Consider the following 9,508-nt stretch of genomic DNA (forward strand, 5'->3'; position numbering starts at 1 on the left):
CTACTTCCATGTTATATTGTTGCACTTCTTTCTTGATTTGAAAAAAACCCACTTTCAAATACAATCAAAATCTGAGTAGGTGTAAAGTTTTCCATATAATGTGATCTTCATCAAGCCAAAATCAAATTTTTCTTCTAATTTATAAAAGAAGAAGCAGTCAAATTAGCTTGTGCAAGTCAAAACAATTACTGTGCAATGCACAGCTAAGCTTCTAGATTCCTAATCACAAAATATGATGGACAGCAAAAACATAAATGAGTTTCTTAAGAGCTGGAATGCAGGTGTAGTCTTCAGGTAGGATTACAAATCAAGGAGAGGGCCTACTGGAGAAGACAGGACTCTGTATTAACTTGTGCTTAATCTTTTCAATGTGAAAGCCAAAGCAACGAGTAGCCACTCATGCTATGAGACCTGGAATGGGCACTGCCATGGCTATAGCTGAACACTCGACTGTTTCTCAAGGTTTTCCCTTGGTGGCCAGGGAAATCCCTCACCCTACTCCCAGACCCATCATCTAGACAGGAGGAAGAGGTTTGACATATATCCTATATGGTCATATCTACAGGTCTGGTTTATTGTCCTGCTCCAGCTGTGGCAATTAAGCACAGGGTTGCTCCACAGCTACCCTTGGATAGCACCAGTCACATGGCTACATGCTCTACTGTCCTTTTTTTCCACCTCTTGACCCCCTTTTTCACTCTTATTCTACCTCTTTCTCTGCCCTTGTCTCCTCCCAAATAAACATCCAGTTCTAATTACTTTCTCCTTATTTGTCCCAGCTCTGCTACAATACTACCCAGTCTTTGGTCTAAGACAGTGTAATAGTTGTAATACTCATATAGTTTAGAAACAGACTTCCTTTCTGTGTATAAGCTTTGTTTTATTGTTGTTCAAACAGTCTTTGAAATTCTCATTTAGGATGGCATCTAGAGAAGGGACATTCAGCCAGATAAACTGTTAGGTGGTAGGGTTTTTTACCCTTCAAAAATAATAATTGTGATTGTACAAATATGTCACTAGAAATGCAGCATGCAACTTACCTGGGCAATCACTATGAACAAGCGAGGTTAATTTCTAGAAGCGTTACATTCTCTGCAAAAGACCTCTAAGGTTTTTGAAGACACTGAGAAAAAAAATGAAAAACAAAGAAGCAGAGAAAATTGTCACCTGATTTTTTGGCAGGGAAGAAAGAAGAAAATGTTATCAGATAGCTTGTTTGGAAAATACTCATTCATCAATCAAGAATCAAAGTTAAATGACACAGACAAAATAAAAGATGCAACAATCTGAACTCTAGCATTAAAAGTCTTACAATACCTTTCAATCCTCTAAATATCTGTAACAAGCCTATCTTCCCTTTTCAAATGTCTATTCATTTTTAGACATACTATATTTGAAACCGAAAAGCAACCGCAGCTGACCGTATTTCTGATTAAAAGTGTAAATTATATCACAATTTAATGCTACCATATTACCATTCCCTTTAAAAATAATCTTATTAACACTCTCAATATGCTTTTGCTCACAAGTTATACCTTAATTTTGAGCAGCCAGTCTGCCAATGCAATGAAATAGGTCAGCTTCAGAAGAACTTTGTCATCAAAATAAGCAAGTTGAGGTCTATGTTTGTATTTATGCAGATGGCATCTGCAAGATAAGTATTTTTGACTGACAAATGGATAGTTTGCCCTGTTTAAACCTTGCACTCATTGCAGTGTTTCAAAATATCAAATTTAACCTTGTTCCTCAGAGATTAAGCTACCAAGTGACAGCTGAATTCCCTGAAGGAAATCTGTTCAATTGGCCTGTCAATTCTTCTTCAAGAAACATTCAGCACTTGAAATCTCTTATCCATATTGTATGGTTTTAGATGTTCTGTTTTTATTAAGTTGTGGGCTAGACACTGATGTTACATACCATAGATCTGACTTATGTTCTACAGTAGTTCCATTTACATGCTTTTAATGTTCTCTGAATGCCTTAAAACCTAGTACAGAGCTTCCATCCTTGTTAACATTTCACATCCTGCTTAGTACATACAGCAAACCAAGTAAGAGAAAGCTTTGCACAAGTAACGACTAACACTCCCTTTGGCAGTAGCCAATAATGAATGTGTAGTAAGACATTGATCTGTTGGAGCGGTTCCAGAGGAGGACCACAAAAATTATTGAAGGGATGGAGCCCCTTTCTGATGAGGACCGATTGAGAGAGTTAGGGGTATTTAGCCTGAAGAAGATAAAGATCTGGGAAGGCCTTATTGCAGCCTTTCAATATTTATATGAAATATGGGTACAAACTTTTTGGTAGGGGCTGTTATAGTAGGATGGGTAATGGTCTTAAACTAAAAGAGGGTAGATTCAGACCAGATATAAGAAAAAAAATGTACAAAGACAGTGGTGAAACAAAGGAACAGGTTATACAGAGAGATGGTAGATGTCCCATCCCTGAAAACATTCAAGGTCAGGTTGGATGGGGCTCTGAGCAACCTTATCTACTTGAAGATGTCCCTGCTTATTGCAAGGGAGTTGGACTGTATGACTGTTAGTGATTCCTTCCAAGCCAAAGCACTCTATGATTCTATGAATAAAGGAACACAAGCATTTATGGATATTTTCTTAAATCATAATATTTTTATGGTTCAAATTTACACATACTGGGTATAATAATCTTGAATTATCTTTTGTCTAACTATTTACCTAATGCCTTTCTGGAGTCATGCAATCTTTCAACAATCAAGCAATGTGGAAAAGAGTTTGTTGCTTAATCATCATCATACAAAGAAGATTCTCCTATTTCTTATTTTGAAACTACCACTTAATTTAATTTTTTCTATTTCTGAAGTAGGAACTTCATACTCTGTTCACCTGTTGCATGCTATTTGTGACTGTGTAGACTTCTATCACACCTATTTTTCATGCTAGTCTATGTAGCTTTTATTTCAGTGGGGGCTATCTTGGGAATTAATTTTACCAGGTCAATGGAAATCTAATATCCAGATCATAGCTTCTAGAAGTGTAATTTTCAGGCACTTCCAGTTGTTCTTGCGAATCATGTTCCTTCTTCCCTCTCATTGTGCAATGACATTTCTATGTTCCTGTCCTGACCTACTGCCTTGGGCTCATATGCAACCTCTCATGCTATACAATTATGAGTTTTGATGACATGTAAACTAGTTTATTCTGGCTAACAATCTACCATCAACAGGATTATATAGACTATAATTCTCAGCGGCATTCACAGGACCAATAAAAGTCTTCATTTATTTTTTAAGGTTTTAAGGATTATGAAATTGTTTCGTCATTTTCTTCTCTTTTAAGAAAGCAGTGATTGGAGAGAACAAACCCAAAGGAAAAACGTAATGCCCAGAGTACACAATCCTGCATCTTTTCAGATATATTTTCACTGTGCAGAAATGAAATTAGTCTGTTTCTCTGTTTTGTTAAAACAGATCACTTCTAAACAAATCCCATTGATTAATCTGTACTGGCTTGGCTTGAAAAATTGCCTCTATACTTGCTTGCCCAGAAACTGTCCCTCTGCTTCATCCTGGCAGAATACTCAGCTCTCACTGTCTCAGATTGGTCTTAAAACCATGTGGATCTGTCAAACAGGTGGAAAAAAGAAGGCTAGGTCCCTGCTGGGGAGTCCATCTGTCAGGTGGTGATGCTATATAAACTTCCTATATAAAAGTAAAGGTTTTCTTTCTTAGTAAAGAGTGATTACTCTGAATTTTCAGTGAAAATATCAAATTTGTAATACTGGGACAGGTGGATTTTTGATATTATATTTTTGGGTTTTTATAGGGATTTTTTGTTGTTTTATTATTTTTAAGGTGTTTATGTGGTGTTCAAAACCTTTGGGCAGACATACGATGCTTCAGAAGTCAGGCACTTTGTTCTGGGAGAGCAATTCATAGTGTGTTAAACTAGGCATCGATGGTCTAGAAACATCTTATGTGGAACAGTAAAGCTCTGACGTGGAGCTCACCTGAACTGGCAAAGAGCACCTCAGACTCTTTCCGGCAGAGTTAGGTGTTTCCCTAGAACAGAGGTTATATACCTGTAGGACCAAGATTCAGTCTGGTAGAGTCCTGGCATCAGTTTGAGCTCTGAAGTACCCAGCATCTCCCTGGGAATAGGTTTCTGGCAGTTCTCACCCTTGCTGTCATAGTAATTTGGTCTTTAATTCAGTGATATTTCCAATTTAAATTAAAACAAAAGTCCCTGGGAGTTGATATTGATGAATAACTCCCTCAGATATAAAGCATTTCAAGATTAAGGACACGAGACTGGCTTTTACTAAATTTGTGTCCTGAACTTGCGTTTCTAAGCTCTTCCTACGGTACCACTGGTTGTCCAAAGTTCTGCTGCATACAGGTCCAGGTGTTCTGAGAAGTGTAGATGAATAGCTGGCAATCTTTACCTGTAACTTTAGACATCCACATAACCAAAAAATTACTTCCAATGTTTCATTTGTGTATAATATGGGAATCTATTTCAAAGCATTTCCTTTCCCTGCTTTTATGATAGCTGGTCTTTTTATCATCTGAATTGTTATGCTATAGAGGTATTCATCTTTTTGCTACATCTGAAGAAAAGAGAGAAAAATTACATCTGAGTTGTATTTATTTCCATCAACATAGCTGCTTTCTTTTTTCTAGAGGGAAAAATTTAACTTCCAGAGATCATGCTAGCCATAAAACTGCTGAAGCAAGGTCAGGCATTTCAATATGGAGATAAAATGTTAATAAATGGGGGCCATTGTCCCACACTTGAAAATTTATGCACTACACCAATATGGAATCATTCTCTTCTTGGCTAAATTCATCTAGTAATTTCTGACTACATTTATTGCCTAAGGATATTTCTTTACAGTTAAATATCACTAGCTGTGCATTTTGATAAAAGAAATACAGACTACAATTTATAACCTACACAATAAGAAGTGAGTAGAAAGTTGGCCCCTGGAAGAAATGCCACAGAGTATATAAAAATACAACATTCTATTTCCACTACTTATGCTGAACAGTATTGGAAGAAGCTGCAAATGGAATTCTAATGCCATTTCTGAGCTTCTTTCTGTTCTATGAACATAAAAACAATGATGTATAGACAGCCAAGGCAGTGCTGCAAAAACCTTTGGATGATCAAAGTAAATTCTGAGAATACATATTTCTCTATATTTTGTGTATTTCTATATAAACTGCTGCAATAAATATGTTTCCTATGGTACCAATAATTAAAGGAACACACAAGTAAAATGACAGTTGCTCAATAGATTTTACTATTTAAATAGAAATCTCTCCAAGGCCATTGGACCTTTGGATTTCACCCTCTACAAGAAGTGAAAAACAAATGAAACACAGAAAAAAAATATTTTCTTGTAAATGTTTATTTAAAAAGTATATTTCTAGAAAAGAAAACCTCATTAAAAATAATTAAAATACATTTTGTCATTCATACAAGGACTAAAATAGTTCTGGAATGTCTAGGAAAAACAATAAGGAATCATACTGCAACAATTATTTGGGGAGGCTGTAATGGGCAAACAATTTGGCAAGAGTTCTTAACATGCTTGGAAAGGACTAAAAATGGCAAAGAAGAGTTATAGTTATCCTTGCCTACATACAGAGGAACTAGCAAGTAAGAAGATGTTTTTAACCCTTCATACAGGTATAGAAACAGATCTATAGGGGAATACTACTTGAACACCAGACTACTACAGTTCAAATACCATATTTTACAATGAAATGAAATACTGGAAAATTGTAGAATGTCAGGAATCTTCAGAGGCACAAATAATTATTTAATGTTAGCTGAGGGCCTTTAAGAAATAAATGTATTTATCTCAACAAAAAGGACCGAGGGTTATTTGATAATAGTTTCTAACTGCCTCCACAGGGAGAAAGTACAAGATATTATTGTTTAAGCTACCAAGAAACAACACAATGGGAATAAAAGATGTAAGAATTCAAGGAGATGAAATAAAATTACTTATCAGACACATTCTTTTGCATGCAGGGTTAATATCCACTAAAGCAAAGTGTGAAGGCAAGGGTAAATTCCCTGTATCTCAATGTCAACAAAGCCAGATTGAATGCTTCTGTAAAAAAAATCTGAGTCAGTGGTTGAAAGTTGTGGCCTTGAAATCAAAGTTACATGATCTGCCCTAGTCATTTGTGGCCTTAAAAACAATCTTTCTCTCTCATTTGTTGTTCTGCCTTGTCCTATATAATATTATTTTCTTCCTTTATTTTTCATTCTTATGTTTTAATAATCACTGATATTCAGGCCACTGTATCTGCAGTGATAGATGCACAAACAAGAGGTGATCATGTTTTCATATGTATCCTTTAATTTGGATTAGCAGATACATGGATGTATGCATGGAAATTTTTCATGGAAAGGGTCATGGAGCACTGGAACAGACTGCCCAGGGAGGTGGTTGAGTCACCTTGCCTGGGCGTATTTAAGGAATGGGTGGATGAGGTGCTGAGGGGCATGGTTTAGGGATTGTTAGGAATGGTTGGACTCAATGATCCAATGGGTCCTTTCCAACTTAGTGATTCTATGGTTCTATGATTCTATGCACTTAAAATAAATGCATGCACTTAAAAGCTGGCACAGCCTAAGGAAAGTTAACAAAAATCACTTCAGGACATAATTAGCAGACTGTGGTAGGTTACCCCTAATAATAGAGGCTAACATTTTAAAAAAAAAAAATCCTTCTGATCCTTTGATCTTACTGTTTTCTGTAGATGGTACTCAATTCGAAGTAAGAACTTGTAGCCGTTGCAATCATCCTTCTACCAGGTCAATATGCATTTGTATCCTCATGTGTTTGCCTGAAGGGACAGATGTTTCATTGTCCCAGTGTTCCTACACTCCAAAAAAATTTAAAAATATAAAGTCAAATGCAAAGTCAACACACATTCCTCCCCCCCAAAATACTATTGCTCTTTCTTTTCTTGAGAAGGGATCATTAGCATGGTGATATTTGTAGGAATTCCCAGCTGATGTTCCCTGACAGCTAGTGAGGGGACCAGAAATGTATAGAGCATTGCTAGAATTTTCTACCTCTACCTGTGGAAAGAGCCATTATTGGTCCTGTTTCCTACTTTAGGTCATGGATAGAGATTGTTTTAAAACTTCCTGTGAAATTTTGAATTTTCTTGGAGACAGAAATGGCATTACCAGAAGGGTAACGTGGCTGAGCGGTCTAAGGTGCTGGATTAAGGCTCCAGTCTCTGCGGGGACGTGGGTTCAAATCCCACCGCTGCCCGGAAAATGTTTTCTATGGTGGAGTAACAACAGGCACAATTGTAAACTGGGAGAGAAGAAGCTGGAGGTCAGCCCTGCAGATGGGGATTTGTGGATGCTGGTTGAGACCAGGATCAGTGAGTCAGCAGCGCGCCCTGGTAGCCAACAGGGTGAACCACACGCTGGTGTGCATTAATCACAGCATAACCAGCTTGTGCCTTTGATATTCAAAGGCAGGTCCATCCTAAGCAGTTCTTTCCATCCTTAACTCTTCCCCACCCTCTTTGTTGGCTTCGACTTATCTAACTGCCTCCAGTGACCATATTTTAAAATTCAAATGGTCGTGTCTCTGGAGACACCTTTACGTCTCTGACACGTCTAGATGTTTTTCTTCACTGTTTGCCACAAACTGTGGAGCATGGTCTAATTCCTGCTCTTCTCTCTCCCTCTTCCCAGGCTGGTTGGGTTTTTTAATGTGATCTTCTATCCTCTTGTCTTTCCCTACTTCTACTGATGTCTCTAAGGACCTCACCACTACCGTGGAAAGTTTGTGTTTCCAGTTGCTTTCAAGATATGGGAAAATACAGTTGTGTTTTCATTAATTAAAGGCCATAAACCACCCCAAACTGTGTCATAGACAGTATGGCAGCAAAGAACATTTTTGGAAGTACTAGGCTGTTGTCAGTGATGAAAAACCATCCCTTTAGCCCCAGTGAAAGGGATGTAGCCCAGATGCCTGGAATCACAGCTCTGTGTCTTGTCAATTGAATGGTACTACTACTGTTACATAAGCTAATAAAGTCCTTCAGGAAGGAATGAAAGCTTTTGTTTTTTTCCTTTTTTGTAATTATGATATCTACACATTGAGGTATCTCCCTATTTCAGCAGTTTTCAGACTTGCCAGCAGTTACACAAAAAAAGAAAGAGAGACTCTGTCTGTTTCTAAATGTCATACTTTCACTGTGTCAGCAACCTATAATGACACTAAGGCTACGTAGGTTTACACCAGAGCTCCCTATTAGATGGCAGACAGTAATATGTTTTAACAGTACCGCAGTGCAGAAGGCTCAGCACCTAAATCATCTGAAATGATTCTTCCAACAGTAGTATTCTGGTGATTACACGTAGCTATATTTAAAGCGAATATAGGACAATGTACTAGATTTCCATTCTGTGTTCCTAAACCCCCTCCTTTTGAACAGCTTGTCAATATCTTCACCGTTAATTAAGACAACTTAATGATTAATAGATCTTTGTGTCAGTCAAAGGGAGATAACACAGCCAAACAGCTCCAGATGTCCAGCAGCTTTTCATATTAGACTGACAAGCACACCTAATTCTTGATTTTCCTCAGACGCTGTTAATGTTCCATCGTGATACTCTACTGATCATCTCATTCCTCAGACACAAGGACTTCTGCTGTATTTCTTGCTGTCCTCATTTATCCCAGTCTCAGCTGTCAGTTTGTAGATGCGTACCTTCCACCTCCAAGATTTGACCTTCTGTACTGCCAGTTATGTATATTGTTTCCACATATATTTAATCTGTGGGAAGAGACAGTAGCTTTTCTGTCTGGTCACATTATCATTGCAGTCTTTACCATAAGTGCTTTAAACAATCCTGAGGTCTTTGGAGTCAGTAGATCACAGGAGTAACAGGACAAAAGCATTGTTTAATCTCCTATCAAGCAGTGACCGTACAGGGCTGTGCTTTCTAACTGCCTTATTAAGTTTCTCAGCTTTAAAAGAGCCAGAATATTTCTGCTGTCTGATGCAGCCATATTGCAAATCATAGTTTGTACCATGTGAACAGTCTTTCAGTCATTTCATTAGCCTGGGAGCCTAATAATTGATTTTCTTGTTCTAAAATAATTTGAAGTCAAGCATTTGGCTACTTGCAGGAGGAGGTCACTGAATACCTATTTAGGGTTGCTGTATGTTGAAGGCAGAACACTACAGTTAACAATGGCAGAACAGACTGATATATCAGGGAGAGACTAAAGTTTTGGGAAGTAGAAAAAAAAATCTTTAACTGAGTACCAAAGTAAAAACATGACCAAAAGCAGCCCCTGCCCAACCAACAACAAACACATTCCTCTCGCCCTTTAGAAATTTTGCCTAATTGGACAGAGAAGGACCTTTTAAAGACCAGCAAGATATTATTTACAAATTATTCTGTATGCTGTGCCACACTGGATTGGTGCTTCTGCCCATTTCAAGATTTGTATTTGTGGTAGTTTTATGCGTTTC

At 37.6% G+C, this 9,508-nt stretch overlaps 1 non-coding gene across 1 annotated transcript; it reads left to right on the forward strand.

Annotated features, from left to right (window-relative positions):
- The first annotated feature begins 7,199 nt into the window (after positions 1-7,199).
- Positions 7,200-7,281, forward strand: TRNAL-AAG (transfer RNA leucine (anticodon AAG)). The gene has a single exon. It is a non-coding gene; the product is annotated as a tRNA-Leu (tRNA).
- The last annotated feature ends 2,227 nt before the right edge of the window (positions 7,282-9,508 follow it).

Source organism: Cuculus canorus, chromosome 1 (genome assembly GCF_017976375.1).
Source record: "Cuculus canorus isolate bCucCan1 chromosome 1, bCucCan1.pri, whole genome shotgun sequence".
Taxonomy (NCBI): Eukaryota; Metazoa; Chordata; class Aves; order Cuculiformes; family Cuculidae; genus Cuculus; species Cuculus canorus.